Genomic DNA, 20,058 nt, shown 5'->3' on the forward strand with positions numbered 1-20,058 from the left:
CTAATGCGATTTCCTGGTTAAATCTGATCAATAGTCCTTCAATTTAATTTGGAATGGGAGGAAATAATTTTATTCTGAACGTCTCTCTCGAAAGAAAAAATGATCTTTTTTATTGTTCAAGCTGAGCAAAGGAAAGACCAAACAAACAAACCAGAATAGAAGTTTAAACAGTTTTATATTTTGGTTGTCTAAACTATACATTACTGGAGCCCTGCTGGTGTAGTGGCTACACATTGGGCTACGACCTTCAAGGTCAGCAGTTCAAAACCACCGGTCTGGGCTTACTACACCGGTAAAGAGTTACAGTTTCAGAAACCCACGGATGGAGGTGAGGGGTCACCCACGGGAGAAGTCCTCATCGACTCGATGCCAGTGAGTTTGGTTTGAGAGTTTGAGGCACTATACATTATATATAACCACATATATATGTATATATGGTTATATATGTATATATAACCACAACTCTGTAAAATAACTGGGAAGGTTCTACAGATTAAGTAACTTACTGGTTACGTAGGCTATAACCCAATTCAACCTCATAGGGACCCGACTTAGGGTTTCCAAGACAGTAAATCTATACTGGAGCAAACAGCCTCATTTTTCTCCCTCAGGTATGTGGTGGGTTTGAACTGCTGACTCTGCAGTTAGCAGCCCAACATGAAACCCCCTAAGCCACCAGGCTCCTACTGATGGGCAAATGTCACTAGAAAGTCTATTCAGGTGTGTTTGCAGTTTCCCTGGAGTGATATTCTGTTGTTTGTTTTCTCCCTCCAGCTCAAAGAACAGGTAAGCCTATCAGTCAATACTGGCTTCCCCTTTCCAGTATTTGAAAATGGCCTATGGATGGAAATGTTCTTGACCTTACTGTAAAGAAAGTGTTTTGAAGCAGCTCTCTGTTTTTCCTCCTAAATTCTCAAGCTTTGGACATGACGCTATTTTACTCTGGAACATCCTGTTCTACATACTTAGTCTACCTGGAAAAACAACTATGACCCGGTGGTTAAAGAAATAAAAAAAAAAAGCCCCAAACTTGTACTTTATGCAGTGGTGAATTCGGTGGCAGGAGTTGGGGGGTGAACCAGCCTTATGTAGAGGAGGCAGGCCCGGGACAGTGAAACCCTCTGCTGTTGCCAGGAAACTGGCTCTTTGAAGCCCCTCTCCAGGGGCTCCGCGGGAGAAAGACCCGGAGGTCTGCTCTGTACCAGGCAGAGGGAGCCCGCGGCCAGTTCCACTCTGAGGTCACTGAGATGAGGTTGACACTGTGCAGCCTCCGCACAAGAAGTCTGACGGAGGAGCGCAAAGGAGGCGCAGCAAGAGGCCGCTAGGGAGGGAAGGGGCTCATTGCGCAAGAATGACACAAAAGAAGCGCCCCATCCCTTCCCAAGGCCAGACACACACACATACGCAAATACTCCAGAGAGTGCGTTTGCTAAGGATCCCTTGGAAGGCGATTCTTCCCTCACGTCCGCTTTCTGCTGGCATGGATAGTTGAGCGGGGCGCACAAGCGGTCACAGGCAACGCGCGGTGTGTCACCGTGTGCAGAGGGAAACAGTTCCTGGGCTACAGCTCGTTCATTGCTTCCACTCTGGTCCACCGCATTATCGGTCCTCTGGTTTTTATCCCGAGGCCGGAAATACAAATGTAGATGGATTCCGTTAATTTGAGGATATCGCAATGTAAACGCAGACTTCGACTCTGCTGTTCTGCCGGGTTTTGTGATCAATAGCAACAAAAATGCTTTTACTAAAATTAAGAAAATAGCATGTATTGAAATGTTTTCTCAGCTTTATAACCAGGAGAAAAATAGGCCGGGGAGGGGGGGTGTGTGTGGAGGACCACTTGTTGGAGTGCCACTATTTTTAACCGTGGACCGCAGTCCCCAAATGCCACTGCTAGATAACTGGGGCACAGCAGGGTGGTCTTTCTGTGATTCGGGGTTTTAGGGATTCGATGTAAAGGGATAAATCAGGCCAGTTTCATATTATTTTAACGGCACATTAATCTGTATGACCTGTAAACTCTTAAATGAAAGGGCCATTCAAGGGAGACAAGTAATTTTCTAATATTCTTCATGAGTCTTTTCAAAGCCAGAGTCAGATTTTGTTTTCCAACACTGTACGGTGACCACAGTCAGGGCCTGAGAAACGTGATCTCCCTGGTGTTGTCTGCTGTCTGCACTTTAACTTCCTCCTCTTGGCCCAGTTTAGGCCAGACATTTCAACAGCTTGACTGAGCCTCTTCACTAGTTAGCTGCCAAACCCAGTGGCTGCCAACATCACTGGCAGCTTTTTAAACACACCTGTTGCCAGCATGGTTTGAATCAAGGCTTCTGGTCGAGAGCAGAATCACCTGGGAATCTTATTAAAGCTATAGGCTAGGATTCTGTGTACCTAGGGTGGAAATGAAAATTCTCTAAAGGGTTGTCAAACCAGAATAAACCTGTTTGAAGCTCTGGTTTGAATCAAGAGGGATAGATCATTCTTGTCTACTCTCCATAGTTTCTAGGATCTTGGTCAAGGGGGAATCATTTTTAAGATTATGTACTTAATGCAATCCGCATGGTCAACAGTTCGAAACTACCAGCAGCTCCATGGGAGAAAGAAGGGGCTATCTACTCCCGTGAACAGTTACAGGGTTGGAAACCCACAGGGGTCACTGTAGTCAGCTTGACTCAGTGGCAGGGAATTTGGAGTTTTTGTTACTTCATCATCCTTCATCTGGAAAAGCTTTTCCTTCTCTAAGAAGTTTCTCTACCTCCCCTGACGTTCATTCTTACATCGAACCTGGCAGGGAACATTGCATCTGGGTTAGCCTACACAGAGAAAAAGGATTTTTATTTAAAATTTTATTTTTTATTTTAAATCATATGGGGACAGTAGACCTCTGAGTAGCAAAACATGAAGACCTGGTGTAAGCCACTAGGTTTAAAATGTAATAAATACTATTTACAACCAAGTTAATCTGATAATTAATGGTTGGTATTGCATAGTAATTAGCTGTAAATAGTAAGTAGGTCATATAAAGGACTATAGTTAATGCATTCCATGGATCCAAACAAATGCTTTGTTTTTGTCTTGTTTTTGAGCAAGTTTAATGGGGAGATGAGTTAATCAATGGTCACAGTGAGCAAATCCCACCTTCATTAATGGGTGGTAGGGATCAACATAAATGGAAATGGATCTAACTCTGACCTTCCTACTTCTCTATCCTGTTTTGCCAGCCATGCAGAGGGCATATTCGGTCTCTAGCTCTAGTTCTAGGCACCTATAGCTGGGTCAGAGCTCTCAAGTCAGATGGACACCATCTTACAGGCCAGTTGCTCATGCAGTCCTACCCATCCAGAGCCAGGTCAGTGCATGCGCTTCAGAAGGACACCTCTTTCAGACTGCCGAGCAGCCAGATGCCAACCCCTGATGGTTCGTACACTCTTTGGGGCTTTTTAATTGACCGCATCCCAGAATCGTATGGAGAGCAGACTTTGGCTACAACTTTATCATAACCTTTTAGGGTACAAAAGAAGAGACATGTAGGTTGAGGTATGGGGGAAGTTATAGCCCCAAGCTTCCATGTCCCAAGGAGAGACATGCCACCCTCTCGTGTGTATGGCCACCATGCAGGAGCCACAATCTAAGCCTTAGGGTTCAAGTCTCAGCCTCACCTGTGGAAGAGGACAGGCTCAGTACAAGTTAGCCATCCATGGGCTTCTATGATCAACCACATTGGCGATGCAAAGTTACAAAGGGAGAGGGCAAGGTTTCAGTTCTGTTTCCCCAATGTTTGAAGCATCATACCCCTAGTTAGTTGCAGCTTTACCGTCTTTAAGATGAAGACATAGGGTAATAGCTGCTTTTCAGCATTTGGGCGACAGGTGGCCACTTCCTAGACAAGGTCTTTGAGGTCATTAGTGCTCATGTGCTCATTTTGGTCCATTTCCCTGTCAATCTGGAACTATGAATTATAGATGTAGGTGCATCTGTGGTTTATTTAAACTAGATGTAGTGATATCTGAGGTGAAACTCAACAGCACCTAACAAAAGGACAATTGACCTATCACCCGGTGTTTTCTAAAAGGTAGCACAAAATAATAAGAAAAAAAGGGAAATCTTCCACCTTGCCTCTGGCCTCCGATTGCCCTGACTTCACTTGGAAATATTCACTTGGCTATTTTTCCTGCAAGGAATGTCTTTTTATAACTCGGGTGACACTGTATTTGAGTGACTGATTTATTTTGGTGTGAACCGACAGAATCACCTGGTTCAAATACCACAGTCATCGCTCTCACCCTTTCCTCCTTTCCTGTGTCACATCTATCTGCAAACCTTGACGCCTTATTTTAAGAACATATCTGGATCTAATCATTCATACCACCTCCGCTGTTTTCTTATGTGCCACCGAGCCAGTCCTGACTCCTGTTCATCGTGTGCACAACAGAACGGTATACCAAGTGCTACACCGTCTTCACAAGTGTTACCTTCTTTAAGCCCACTGCTGCCGCCATTGTGTGAGTCCATCTTTGATGGGCTTCTTTCTCATCGACCCTTTATTTCACCAAGCATATCCTACTCCAGGGTCCCTCAGGATAACAAGCTCGAAGTATGTGAAATGAAATCTCGCCCTCCTTATTCTAAGCAGTGTTCTGGCCATACTTCTTCAAAGATATTTATTCATTCTTCCGGCGGTCCATAGTATAATCAGAATTCTTTGACACCACAATGGAAATGCATCAGTTCTTCATTACTCATTGTGTTAGGTGATTGAAAAATATCATCGCTTGGGTCAAGTACATCTTAGTTCTCAGAGTAAGATCTTTGCTTTTTTATCATTTTAAAGCTGTGTTTAGCACCTTTGCAGATTTGCTCAATGTAATATATTGATTTCTTTCATGGGAGCTAATCATGGATTCAAGTAAAATGAAATACTTGAATAACTGTAGTCTTCTCTTCATTTATCATGGTGTGTTTATTAATCTAGCTGTGAGGATTTAAAAAATCTTTCTGAATGTTGATGTGTAATTCTTACTGAAGGCTGTAGTCTGATCTTCACTTGACCTTAGCCAAAAGGCGGTGAAGCGATTAGTCAGCTCTTTACTAAGTGCTTCCAACTCTTTTCGATTTCAGCAGGCAAGATTGTGTCACCTGCATACTTCAGGTTGTTAAGACTTCCTTCAATTCTGATGAAGCAGTCTCTTTCATGTAGTCCGATTTCTCAAACCATACTGAAGAAATACGGTGAAAGGTTCTGTTCTGCATGAGCACAATGAAGGGTTCTGGAATTGTCATTCTTCCCAATGTTAGCAATAATTTGCTATAACCCACACAGTTGGTAAAACACAGGTAAATGGCATTCTGGCAGTGTCTGCTTTCAGCTAGATCCATCTGCTATTCCTTGTTCCACCTTCTCTTCTGAATTTGGCTTGAATTTCTGGCTGAACCCTGTCCAGGTTCTGCTTCGTGACTTTACATTGTCTTCAGCAAAATTTTACTTATGTATAATATCGATGTTTGAAAATTTCTGCATCCTTTTGGATCACCTTTCTTGGGAATGGGCACAAACACTGCTCTCTTCCAGTCAAATTTCCTAGCAAAGATGAGTAAGCACATCCCATGCGGCATCCATTTGTGAAGACATCTCAATTGGTATTTGTCAATTCCTGGAGCCATGTTTTCCCATTAATGCCTTCAGTGCAGCTTGGAATTCTTCCTTCAGTACCATCAATTCTTTATCATTCATAAGGAACCTCCTAAAATGGCGGGATGCTGACCAATTCTTTCTGGTACATTGACTCCGTGTTTTCCTTCCATCGTCTTTTGCTCTTCCTTGTATTATTCAATGTATAGCCCATCCCTCACTCCGATTGTCAGTTCTGACACACTCTGTAGGCTAGACCAGAACTGCCTCTTTTGGTTTCCGAGGCTGTGAATCTTTATGGGAGCAGAACGCCTTACCTTTCTCCTGTAAAACAGCTGATGGGCTCAAACAGCTAACTTCTGACTCGCAGCCCACTACACCATCAGGGCTCCTTTGGCATCATTCAGAAGCATTATAATTGTCTTAATCAGTGGAGCGGTTCCTACATGCAGTGTATTCTTCACAGGGATTTTTGAGTTAGCCTTCTATAATCCAAGTCAGGTTGGGTCGCTTCTCCAATGGTCTCCCATTTCAGTCAGAAAAAAATGTAGAAATTACAATGCTCTCCATCTGTTCCTTTCTCATCACCTTGCCCCCTTGTCATCTCGTTACTGCTTTCTCATGTGCTTGTCCAACTACACACGTCCTCAAACCATTCCGCTTTTAAGTCAGTCTTCGCACGAGCTGTTTCTCTGCTGTACAATGCCCTAGCCCTGAATAGGCGCATGTCTCATCTCCTCACTTCCTTTAGGCCCCTGCTCCAATGTCAGTGATCTTTCCAGATAATGTATCTAAGATAGCAGACTCCGGCTCCTTTTCTATATCCTGCCTTATGTTTTTCTGTGAATCACCTTCTCAAGTAGTATGTATTTATTGACTTATTTTTTGCTTTTCTCCAAGCTTAGCTCCATGGATAGCAATATTTTATCTTGGTGAATATTCCTACAGCATTCCCTAGAACAGTATCTAGTGCATCACATTTATGAAGCACTTATTGAATAACTTGGAATTATCCTCTATCTGGAAAAGAACTTTGCGGACTAAGCCCTTTGGCAGGGAAGCCAAGCTAGTGAAAGACCCAGGAATAATTCTTTTATGTCAAGCTCTTTGCTTAAGAACGTTGCATTACCCCACTGAATTCTAACCACAGTCCCATGAGACAAGTGTTAATTTCTATTCTTTTACAGACAAAGGTACCGGGACTTGGAGAGGTTAAACAACTTGCTGCCAAGTCACACGGTTTCTAAGTCAACGGAGCCCAGACGTGTCTGACTCCATACTGCCTCCTAGTCGCCTCCTCCCGTAGTGCGTGTCCTGAAGCAGTAGGTCACCGGCCTCAAAGCAATCCTTTTTGGCAGCGTGTGCTAAGGTTTCTCAAATCTGGCCGCATTGATCAAAGACTTCTGTTACCACGTTCTGCAGTTCACTTCTTGGAAAGGTTCTCTGTTGGGACTCTTCCGTTAACACAAGATTTGCATAGTTAGACTTAGGAAAAATGCCTCCTTCCCCCATTTCCCTGTACACACATTAATCACAGAGGTAGTTTAAGCCCGCCGGTTAATGGAGACAGGATCGAAACGCTGCAGGCTGACCGCCTGCAAGGGAGGGAGGCATCTGAACGTACAGGAAGAAAACACACGCTCCTGAAAAGCAGTTGAATGGGTGCAGAGGAGGATCAGGGGCCGCGCTGGGCCAGACCGGGCGCCGAGACGCCGGCAGGGCTCCCGCGGAGCCGCTTCCCACCGAGTCCGGAAAGTGGCCGGCGCGCCCGTCCGCGGGATCGCAGGCCGGCGCGCGGGGAGGGGCCGGCGCCCGCCCCGCCCCCTCCTCGGGGATGCCGGGATGTTTACCCTCCTGACAGCGGCGGCCCAGGAGGAGGAGCGGGAGGCGCGGGAGGATGGGCCGGCTCTAGGCTCGCACTGCGGACGCGCCTCGCCGTGCGCAGGGTGGGTGCCCGCGCCGGCAGCGTCCGCGAGGGCGGCGCGGCAGGAGGTCGCCGACCGGCTCCGGCCTTGCAGGCGCCTTGCCCGCCCGGGTGCCTCGCCGAGGGGAAGGAGAACGGAAAACTCCCAACTTCCTGGTGAGTGGCCGCCGCGGGTCCGGCCGCCGCGGCCGGGTGGGGCTGCCTGCGGGCGGGCGCCGGGCTGTTGGGCCGAGAGGAGCGCCGCGCTGCGCGGGGCGGCCTCCGGGCTCCCCGCCGCCCGGGGAGGCGGGGTGGGGCGCGCCGAGCCCGAGCCGGGTAGGGGCCTGGGTCCTGCGCGTTGACCGTGGTGGGGTGACGGGCAGCAGCGTCGCGGCTAGCGCGGACTGCGGCGGCTCCAGGCCGCGTCGGGCGCCGCCGTAACCAAGACACACCGAGGCCACCGCGGCGGCGGCCGCGGCAACAGGTCTTTGGTTTCAGGACCGGAGGAACTTAGGTGAAGTCCCGCCTCCTGCCTCCCGGCGGGTGCTCATTGGCGGCTCGGGTTATTTATCCCTCGCCGATTGGTTGGGCCCAGCTGTCAGGATTCGGCAGCAGCCCTGTTTAGAAAAGTGAAGTTCACTGTTGGGAGAGTGGGTGGTGGAATCCGAACTGGCTGGATTGGTGTGTAAGGCTGGGGGAGTAGTGATAGATGGAGGGGCGGTAGGGAGACCCCGGCAGTGTCGGAAGGAGGGATTTGGTGACGATCGGGAACATAGGTGATGACGGTGGCAATGGAAGAGGCAGGAGAACTTGAGAGCGTGGCTAGAGAAATGAACAAGAGCCCAAAGGAGGAAAGTGAGCCGGCTAGAGTGCCTGTTGGAGATTAAGCCAGGAAGCGACGTAACCTGAAGTATGCTGCGGTGGGGTTCGCAGGATTGCTGCCTTCTCGCTTTCATGCGCCAGGCCTCGGACAGATGATGTGTCCAACAGATGGCTCGTGGTCTCGCGACGCCGGAGCCCTGGATCGGGGATAGAGACGTACACTGTACTTCTTTTACAGCAAGACAGGCCCCCTTCCTCCTCGAGTAGTCTAGAGACTGATCTAAAAAGGGCAGACATGAAATGATGTTCCTCCTCTAAGATGACTGATTATCCGGGTGCAGCCAAGAACATCAAGTGCCCCCACAGTTGGCAGAGCCCCGTGTGGACCCGTTATAAGAACACGGTTGCTAATCCTCGTCCACGGAATTTGCCTTCTCACGGAGCACACACTCTCCCTCCAGGCGACAGCAGAGCCGTCTTGTCAGTTGTATTGCAGGGCACAGCTCTGAGCTTGCGTGTTCTAAATCTGTTCTGTTCGGGACCGTGGGCTGCTGGTGTGGTCAAAGGATGACACGGTTCTAGAACTCCAGTTCTGACTCTGGTCGTGACAACCGGATGCCCAGTGAGTGGCAACCGTGGCGAGTGGAACAATTCACCCTTTCCGACAACTCATACTGAACGGACGCTGTGCATTTGGAACGGTTAACACAAAATGGAAGCAGTTATTTCATTTCTACAGGAATGACTGCGGCCGCCCTCAGGGAGAGCCAGTGCACAGCTTGCTTCACTGTTAAAGCCGCAGCACCCTCCCTTTCGCCTTGCTCGCAGAACAGGGCAGAGAGACTAAAGCTTTGACTAGGCTTTGCCTCTTGGCGAAGTCGAAGGAGCCAGGACTGTGTGGCCATCAGAGGACTGCCTACCAAATATAAAGGCCGTGGACGGACACGTGGAGGCTGATAGCGTTTTTGTTTGTTTTTTTGCTGGGGCGAAGGAGCCCTTGGATCCTCCCAGAGTTTTGAGGCATGAGATGCTCAGCTCCTTCAGGTGGCCCCGCCTGCCGTCGACTGATGGCTCCCGCAGCCAATGAGCAGCGAAGACACAGCGGGTCCCGCTCTGGGGGGCGGGTACTTCCTACTCGGGTAATGGACTCGGAGAAGGTTGAGAGAGTTCTTCGGAGGATGTCGAGGCTGAGGGGCAGCTTGCGGAGAGATAGCCTTGGCAGTTTGTTAAAATGGGAGGATGGAGGGTGAGCCCCAGGTTACTCATGGACATCTTGGTTCGTGTTTCGACTGTATTTTGATTTGATAATTATCGAAACTAGTCCACAAACTAGTTTGCCGGCGGCCCTTTGGGGTATTTACTCTGACGTTATTTGAGCATCAAGTAGTCAAGACCAAGAAAATGTCACTGAATCGCCAAGCACCTTTATTAGTCATGTGGGACTCTTGCCACGGTTGAAAATCCTACCCATGTAGTTGGGATTGGGGTCGGCTCCTCAGACCTCTCTACTGGTTCCCTGCTTCCAACTACCTGGACAGCCTACCCTCCCCCCAGAAGAATTCAGGATCACACTGAAGCTGCAGCTCAGGGAGAGGGGCACTTCTGATCAGATCACAGAGGAGCAAATGAAGGGGGAGGGAAAGAGTGGAGCACATCCTGGCCCTCCAAGCCTTGAGGAGAATAAATATCCCTGCTCAGAGCAGCCAATGCACCGAGATCACACTATGACCTGCCCCGCTATGAGACATGACATCCCTTCACTGACCCATAGCCCTATGAGGGACAACACTGACTACATACAGAGTGTGGGAATTGCACCAGATCTGACCCCACCACACCAAGGCAAAACACAGAGCATGTAACAGAATAGTAAGGGCAACAGAGCAATGAAGTCCCCAGGGAATACCAAAAACAGACTTTGGGACCAGGGCGTGACACCCCATCAGACTCCACCAGAAAACATTCCTAAAGGTTAACAAACAGACCTTGGACTATTTACAGGTTTTTTGGTTGTTTTGTTTTCTTTTGTTGGTTCGTTTTGTTCTATCTTGTTTTTTTGTGTGCATATTATCTCTGCAGGTCTATCTAGATAAGATAGGTATGATAAACAATCTGGAGGTGAAACCAACAGACTAACAGTTGGGGGGACATGGGAGAGGGGGAAGCAGGGGAAAGGAAGTGAGTGTTAACAAACCCAGGGACTAGGGAACAACAAGTGATCCAAAATTGGTGGTGAAGAGGGTGTAGGAGGCCTGGTAGGGCCTGATCAAGGGTAATGTAACCGAGAGGAATTACTGAAACCCAAATGAAGGCTGAGCATGATAGTGGGACAAGAGGAAAGTAAAAGGAAATAGAAGAAAGAACTAGGAGGCAAAGGGCATTTATAGAGGTCTAAATATAGGCCTATAAATATATAAATACATATATGAGAATGTGGAAATAGATCTATGTGCATATATTTATAGGTTCAGTATTAAGGTAGCAAATGGACATTGGGCCTCTACTCCTTCAATGCAAGAACACTTTGTTCTATTAAACTGGTATTCCATGATGCTCACCTTCCCAACATGATTTCTGAAGGCAAAGTAGGTGCATAAGCAAATGTTTTGAAGAAAGCTGATTGTAACCGGCTATCAGAAGATATAGCATCTGGGGTCCTAAAGGCTTGAAGATAAACAAGTGGCCATCTAGCTGAAAAGCAACAAAGTCCACATAGAAGAAGCACACCAGCCTGTGTGATCACGAGATGTCAATGGGATCAGGTATCAGGCATCAAACAACAAAAGATCAAATCATATCATACCATGAGGGACAGTGCAGAGTGGAGACCCAAAGCCGATCCGTAGAAAACTGGACATCCCTTTACAGAAGGGTTCTGTGGAGGAGACGACCTAGTCAGGGTGCAGTGGAGCAACAATGAAACATACAACTTTCCTCTAGTTCTTAAATGCTTCCCACTACCCCTTCCCACCCTCCCTGCTGACTATCATGATCCCAACTCTACCTTACAAATCCACCTAGACCAGAGGATGTATACTGGTGCAGATAGGAACTGCAAACACAAGGAATTCAAGACAGATGAACCCCTCAGGACGAGTGGTGAGAGTGGCTATATTGGGAGGGTGGAGGAAGAGTGGAGTGGAAAGGGGGAACTGATTACAAGGATCTACATATAGCCCCCTCCCTGGGGGACGGACAACAGAAAAGTGGGTGAAGGGAGACGTTGGACAGTGTAAGACATGACAAAATAATTTATGTTATCAAGGGTTCATGAGGGAGGGGGAGTGGGGAGAGAGGTGAAAAAATAAGGAGGTGAGACTAAAGGCTCAAGTAGAAAGCATATGTTTTGAGAATGAGGATGGTAACAAGTGTACAAATGTGCTTGACACGCTGGATGGATGGATGGATTGTGATGAGATTTGTACGAGCCCCCAATAAAATGATTAAAAAAAAATCATAACCATCCCGAAAGGCAAAACCCTAACTTTATTTCAAGGATGCCAGACAGCCACATAATGTGTACTACTGTTCAAGTTTATTTAGCCAGGATTCGCAACACTCTATTCCTTTTCCTGTACACATTTTCCCGGCCGGACAATTTCAAGTGCGCTTTTCCAGCCCAGCAAAACAGCACTTACTCCAAGAATGAGGAAAGCACGTCTGGAATGATGGCCCTGTGCTGTGCTGTGGAGGAGGGGAGATTTGAGGCCGCTAATATTAACCTGCCTGAGTAATAAATGAAGAATCACTATGTCCTTTTAAGTGATCGTAAGTGCAGTTACAACTTGTGTGTCCAAACAGTTAACTACAGCCGTGTCCACTCCTTCCATGGACAGTTTGGGGCTCTTGTTTATTGCATATGCTTGTGTCTTTTTTTTTTTTTTAACTTATATACTCTTAACTACCGTGACTGAAGTGTAGATGTCTAAATTGTGGTCCCAGAGGTATCATCATTTCTTTTCACAGGGTTTCAGGAACTGTCTAGACACTCTGATTTTCCTATGAGCTGACATTTAAAAAGTTTTCTTTATAGCAGTTGTGGTAGGTTTGTTGTGCCAACATGGCCAATGAACACATGTGAGATTGGTTGAAGGGTGGAGAGATAAATAGCACAGCAAGCCTTGCCCCTCTCTCTCGTCCTTTTTGATCATTGGACGATTTTGTGGCTGCCTTGCTTGTCTGTGCCTCCATTTGCAAGCTACCCTATGTGTGGGAGAAAGCCCTGGCAGTCTGCTCCCATGAAGGCCCTAGTACACAGCTGGGGGTGTGTTAGTCCGGGTAAACACACATATGTGTATAAGAAAGAGGTTCATATACAAGAGCAATTGAACATGGAGAAAACATCCCAACTCAGTCCAGGCCAAGGCCATAAGTCTGATATTAGCCCACATGTCCGATACTAATCTATAAAGTCATTTTTAGACTCAGGAAACACACTCAATGAAGCCAAATACAGGACGATCACAAACCAGTGGGTAGAAAGTCTTTGGGTCCAGTGGTGTTATAAGCATCTCAGTGCTGGCAGGGGTCTCTCTGTGGCATCTCTGGCTTCAGAGATTTGATTGTGTCCATGTGGTTTGTCTTCTGCAGTGTCTCCCAGGGAGTAGCAGGGAGAGAGAGGTGTCTTCCACCTCCAAGGAGGAAGTACCAGATTTCCCAGAATTCTCAGGAGAAGGCCAGGCCCACACAGAAGTCTCACTGGCTCTCTCCAGATTGACAGTTTAGACTCCACCCCAACGCTCTTAATCTTTAAATTGACACCAGATTAGGTGACTGCCCCAGCAGTTGTACTCTTTAAATATGTAATATTGTTGCTGGTTCCACTGAGGTGGTCACTACCCATCACCACCCTATGTACCACAGGATGAAAACACTGCACTGTCTGTGCATCCTCACAGTTGTTCTTATGTTTGAGCCTATTCTTGTAGCCGCTGTGTCATTCCTTCTCATTGGGGGCCTTCCTCTTTTTCACTGTTCCATCCACTTTACCAAACATGATGTCCTTCTCCAGGGACTGGTCTCTCCTGACTACATGTTTACAGTATGTACGACTAAGACTTGCCATCCTTGCCTGTAAGGAGCATTCTGGCAGTCCTTCTTCCAAGACGGATCTGTTTGACCTTTGAGCAGATATGTTACTATGTAGACTCAACTTGGGGCATGTGGAGGGAGAGAATAGTGATTCTTTAATACAGTTATGGAAAAGAATTTGCTTAATCAGGTAAGTTCCAAAATTTTTCAGATTTTGTTTCCTTGTGTTTTTAAAAGAATATTATTATAGACATTGGCATTTGAAACATGTACATTGTGGTTGCAGCTGCACAAAGCCTCTTGTCCACCGTCCCAGTTTTATCCAAATTACAATATTTGTTTCTTCAAGTAGCTATCACTTGAGAGTTGCGTGGCTGGTTTCCTCTGGCGCACAGAGATATTTTAGCTCTCCCTTGCCCCTGAGTCCATTTCCACTCATCACTACCCAACAGGGCAGAGTAGGCTGAGGGCTTTTTGGAAGGGAGCCGCCTCACCTTCTGCTGCCCGGTTGGTGCACTTGAATAGGGGACCTTTAGTTTAGTAGCAGCGTCCTTAACCTCTTGGCTGCCAGGGTTCCCATTTTAGCCTGCCCTACATGACACGCCACTGCAAACTGAGACAGGGCTCCAGGCTGTTGTGTGTGCGGCAAATCTGATGGCCGTTTGCCTCAAATTGTCATATTAGTTACTTCACAGCATTTCTAGAAATCAATAGTAAAATGGTTTAAGAGGTATGGAGAAAAGGAAACAACAAACTTTAAGATCGTTTTAATCTGGCACTTTCTCCTTTCCTCATATTTTTTAGAGTCTGTGGGCAAACATTTGCTTCTATGATTGTTATCAAATGCACTCATTTGCAGGGTATCGTGACAGTTGAGATTTTTAAACTTGGTGAAAAGTTGACATGGAACCGAAGAGTCACAGCCTTGTGCACCCAGGAAGTAGCTCTACGCTGCGTGGGCTAGTACTCATGCATGAGGGTCACCGTGAGTCACCTCCACTCGAGGGCACCCGAGCTACACTCCCAGAGTTACAACATTCCTAAACTGTTGATTTCTTGATTTTTGATAGTGAATAGATTGCCCCTGTGTACTATATACTTCCACAAACTTTTTTGTTGTCAAGAAAATCTTGAAATGAAGACTGCATTGAATGGTGTATAAGGACATTGGGAATGAGAGGGGCTGATGATGCTTGTGAAGCATTTCTTAATTTTTGGAGCAGAATTTTTTTAAAAAAACAATCTTTGTCTAAAAGGCTCTATCATAATATTTACGTAGTGAGATTGTACAAGGAACTGGTTTGTAGTAATACTTGACCGCTCTGTTAATGGGAACAGTATATATGATTGAATACAATTAAGTGGTTTATAACAATTCAGAAGTAATTTTTTCTGTTACTTAATGGAAACAGTCCTTTCTGTAAACCTTGCCAGAAGTCTTTTCCTGCTATTCAGTGTAAATAAATAGTTACGTGCGAGTTTTCATCCTGGGGTTCTTTTGAAGTTCACCATTCCGGTGAAGGGCCAGAGACTAGTTCAGACCGTGTGAGCTGTGTAGCTTCTTTTGGACCTATCGCCCCTGTAGCCATGGATAATATGGTAACACATGGCCTTTGGATGTGCTGCAGCAAAACTGTCTTTAAACCCTCGGGCTGTCTGTAAGTCTGCCCTCGGTAGAAGAAAATACTGAAGGAACAAACATGTAAGAAACTGATACTCGAGTTGATGTGGACTTTGCTTAGCCATGTTTCATAGCGTAGTGGTAGAGCGGCTACACCCTGGGCTCCTCACTGCACACACGGTCAGCAGTTCGCAACCACCCCGTACTCTGCCCTGTGGGCTGTGTGTACGTTGGCATCGGGGGAGAAGACTGCTGTGACAATCCTTTGATTTCATCAGACCTTTCCAACCCCCCTCAGGATGACACCTTCACAAGAACCCTGAAATGGCATGATTCTGGTCTGAGAGACTGTCAACCCTGGACCTCGGTAGGCTTCTCCACGTTTTCAGGATTAGCGAGCACTCCTTGCACCTCTCAGTGCATAGCTTGGGCCTTAATTTAGGTGCACCTTTGTCCAGCTTCTTCCTTTTTGGTTACCTAAGATGGAATCAGGTGGTATTTACCATTGTTTGATTGACTAGTAACATTTAAATATGCATATATTTTGGTGTGTTTCTTTAATAATGTTCTTGCTAACACTCGTGAAATGATCAATTTTGCCTCCTTTAGAGCAAATTTAGCTTCTTTTGAACAAAAACTGATTCAATTAAAAAAATACTGGAAGGGGCTTGGGCTTTGGGGGAGGACCTCCACGGTGTGTGTGACATGGGGGGGGAAGGGAAGGTACCGCCTCCTCCTGCTTTCAGAGTTACTTTGCAGGCCGACCTTGGTGTAGCGCTCAGAAGCTGAAGAGTGGAATAGAAATCGCAACCGCTTTGAAATAAATTATACTGTAAAACTTTCCAGCCCAACCCAGGAGTGGTTTCTGGATGTGCCAGGATATGCCCCCCAGCCCTCTTCGCAGTCAGGTGGGGGAAGAGGATGTTTCAGAGCCTCCTGGCTGGTGGCTGACTACTGCAACAGCCTGCTTTCTTTACCTGAGCCTGCCACACAAATACTATGTTCTGTGTTCCCCGTCATGTGAAAAGAAAGAGACCAGGCCAAAGCCCCTTACTTTGGCTGGGCTTCTGGGTCTTTTGGGGCCACAGATTTTCTAGCTCACTTAATACTGCTTTTAGGAGCAAATGAAAGCTTGCACATGCTTGGCACTAGGCTCAGAAAGTGTTCATTTCACGACACCTGTTTTTCTAGTCCTCGGACCTTCGGGCCTGAGCAGCACATTCCGACTGAGCTTCTTCCGATGACAGTTCCTATCACCCACTCTCTGCCTTGGCTCAGCTTGGTCGCAACAGGCTTCTTCGAAAGCTTTCATGCCATTTCTTTCCTTTCTGTCTTTTTCTTTTGAATTGCTGTACCTTTTCTTGCCTTGTGATTTCCACAATCACTCTTTAATGGATCCCATACTTGAGTTGTAGTTTATGAGTATTTTTCCCCCAACCCCTGAGAGGGTGAAGCATAGGAAAAACGTATGAGACTTCTCACTGTCATCAAGTCCCTTTCTATAGGACGGGGCAGAACTGTCCCTGTGAGTTTCCGAGACTGTCACTCTTTGTGAGAGTTGAAAGCCCGGTCTTTCTCCTGCAGAGCCACGGGTCGTTTCAAACTTCTGCTCAAGGTGTAACTGCTACTCCACCACTACCTCTTGGAGTTTAAATTCCAAGAAGGTACAAAATAGAGGTTCTACAAAGATTCTTAACGATTCATGCAAAAGTGACAAAATTAAAAAAAATTTTTAGGATGCAATATACAGTTTCTTTTTTAGTTGCTGAAATATCTTTCCCATTTTTTATACTTCCCTAGAAAAATAACCGTAACAAAACCAGGTTATTCTCTACTTTATTATAATTGGGAAAATTGAATAGCTATGCTTTTGAAAAACTAAATGAAAATCTCCCAGTGCCTCTTAGATCTAGCCGCTGGGCTCTGCTCTCCAGTGCTGAACTGCCTTTGCACACTGCCAGAAAGGTGCCCAGAACTGGACAGTGAGCAATTTAGGCAAATTAGTGTGTCTTTGTTCCAAAACGTTTATTTTTAGGCATGATTTGTTATTCAGCAAGTACAGGTGAATGATTTTATAGGAAGAATGGTTAGCGGCAGATTGGTTTCATGGAGAGAAAGAAATGTTTTTCTCCTCCTTGTTTATGGAAACCTCCAGGTTCTAGTCTCTTGTTTTCTTTCCAATCTTTGGTGTTATATCACCCAAGAAGCACTACCCTGCCAGGTGTGCCATTCGGTATTTCTTTGATTTGATAAACTTCCTGCATTTGATCAATCTTTTGATCATTGAATGGCATATAGTTTTCACTCCTGTTTTATTTTGTGACTTAACTTTGAGGGTTGACATATCAGTCTTGATAAAGATTCTGTTTTGTTACACAGCCCTCCCATTTACTTGTTAATCACACTTACACCTAAAATTTAACAAGCAAACTCACACAAGCCTTTCCTTCCAAATTCTTGACCATGAAGAAAGCGATCTTCAGATGTCTGATCTTTTAAAAGTTAGCAGCAGTTTTAGGGCTGCAGGGTTGTGTCTAAAAATACAGACACCCGAGCTATCTTGTATACAAGGTGGTTTCAGACAAGTGTGGAAAACGCCATTCTCTGTAAATTCCATTGTTCTATGAACTTTTTGAACCCCCTGGTCTGTGTAATCTGCAGTTAGTATTCTCTCGCCTACACACAGCAGCTGCTCCAGAATCAAACTTTCCGTTGATCTTTCTCCTCTTGTTGCCTTTAGGTGTCTTAACCTCTAGTTTGTAAAATGCTGCCTTAAGCACATCATTCATGAAATCAAACATGAGTCCTTGCAGAATTGGAATAAAAACATTTTAAATTGTCTAACTTGGCCTTTTTGTTTGATGAGAGAATACACTGACGTCCAGGAATAGATTGACAAATCTGTGCTCCATTGGGTGCCTTATTGCCTGAATTTCGGGCCCTTTTTGTTGATGTTCTTGTTTTGTTACGGTCACTAATTGCCATGTGCATTAGTTTTGAAAAATAATTGGTTGTAGGACAGTGTGTTTTTAAATTTTCTTCTTCTGGATTAGCCACATCTTACTTTTCTGATGGTGCCATGCCAGCTACTGTCCAGTTGACAGTGACTCATAGCAACTCCAGGTGTGTCAGAGTCGTTCATGAACTGAGTTTTTGGAAGTAAACTGCCAGGCCTTCTTCTGACTTAGTGATGATGGTGGTGTATCTCTGCTCGTCCATGTCAAGTCTCGTCACATACTCCCTGCCGTTCAGTCGATTCCAATGGATAGTGACCCTTGTAGGACAGGGTAGAACTGTTCCTGTGGATTTCTGAGACTGCATCTTTATGGGAGTAGAAAGCCTTATCTTTCTCCCAAGGAGCAGCTGGTGGTTTTGAATTGCTGGCCTTGTGGTTAGCAGCCCAACTGATGGGTGGCATTACCATCCTTTTTGGCTCTCAAAGTGAGGAACATTTGGGCATGTTGCTTTATCCTCACTATGAAATAGGATCAAAGAATAAGAAGAGATAACTATTATGAAAACTAGTCCTAAGAAGGTGCCCCTATTTAGAGGCAATAGATAGGATTGCTAAAACCAGACATGCCAATGGTTCAACTGGTCAGAATTTGATAATGCAAATTTCACTTTGCCAGATACCTTCACAAGAGCCAGCCTTCCCTGTTGTTTGCCCGTCATTTTGGTATATTGACTATAGCTCATATGCCTCCAGTTGCTTCTTAACATAGAACCTAACCTACTCTCATTAAGTTGACTCCCATCCATAGTGGCCCTCCATAGGGGTTTGATGGTGTAAATTGTTACGTGCACACACAGCTTTGTTTTTCTCCTGTGGAGTGGTTGGTGATTTTGAACCACCAACCTTGTGGTTAGCAGTCCACCACTTAGCCACAAGTACCACCAGGGCTCCTTTGCTTCTGGCGGAAATGGTTGGTGGTGGGAAAAGAGAAACAGATGATTAGGCATTGACAGACTCCCCTGAGTATGCAGGGACATTCACAAGGGTCACTGACCAATGTGAAATATCTCCAAGAACAGACTTAAAAAAAATCATGTGGCGAGAGGTCATCAGAAAATCACACACCCTTCTGAGATAGATAACTGATAATCAGGAAGCTTTCTATTGACTTACGGAAAGAATTTAACTTTAGGAAATTGTGAATGAACAGACGCTACAGAAACCGCCTAGGAATACAATGTCAGCTGAACTCAGAGTGGGACATGATTTCAGATCGGTTATACTGAGGCTACCTAGTGTGCACTTTTACTGTTTCCACTTCTGAAAAGCGTCCTTGTAACTAGCCTGGGTTGGACTCTTTTCTTCTTTTTCTCAGTTACAGAGCCTATCAGTTTCTATTCAACAAGGCATGCACATTCTGTTTCCTTGTTTATAATCCCACAATGTGATAGCACTTTCTTGTGTGTGTTGACTGTTTTCATTTGATCTTTGATCCCCTCCCTTCCTGCCTCCTGACCTTTGTCTCAGCGCATATGCTACCCTCTTGATTGCAAATGGCGATTGGCTCTAAGGAGTGCTTACCTTGCTGGTGTCTTAGTGCCCACTTGCTTGCCTGTTTACTTTTCAGCTGAAAGTCAAGCTGTGCAGTTCATTCAGTTGCAAGCTTGGAGGGTGACTAAAGACGATAATTTTAGAGGTTCCACCAGTATCTATCAGACCAGTAAACCGGGTCATTTATATGATTTTAAGTTTTGTTCCACATTTCCTTCCACTCTTACCCAGGGCTTTCTAAGAGGTTTCATTTCAGAGCTGTTGGTAGCCAGCCAGCATCTAGGTCAAGTCTGTTCTGGAGGCTGAGATTCATGTGGTCTATCAGTTCTCAGGCTAAGTATTTTCATATGTCCTGATTTTCTGCATACTTTCTTGCTCCTGATGGGAGCAGGACCAATAGCTGTAGCTTAGATAGCTACTTACAAGGTTTTAAGACCCCATCACTATTCCCCAAAGAAGAGTGTGGAACATTTTCTGTCTGGAATTTCTTGTGCCACCTGATCTTGATGTCCCCTGAGACCATGTTCTTGAGCCCCAGCCCCAGT

General features: G+C 45.8%; 1 protein-coding gene across 1 annotated transcript in view; it reads left to right on the top strand.

Moving 5' to 3' along the window:
* Positions 1-7,484: 7,484 nt before the first annotated feature.
* NEK7 (NIMA related kinase 7) overlaps positions 7,485-20,058 on the top strand; it is a 182,121-nt gene continuing 169,547 nt past the window's right edge. The window contains exon 1 of the mRNA XM_075528720.1: positions 7,485-7,709. The gene's annotated coding sequence lies outside the window, so the exon portion shown is untranslated. The remainder of the gene's footprint in view (positions 7,710-20,058) is intronic.

Source organism: Tenrec ecaudatus, chromosome 1 (assembly GCF_050624435.1).
Source record: "Tenrec ecaudatus isolate mTenEca1 chromosome 1, mTenEca1.hap1, whole genome shotgun sequence".
NCBI lineage: Eukaryota > Metazoa > Chordata > Mammalia > Afrosoricida > Tenrecidae > Tenrec > Tenrec ecaudatus.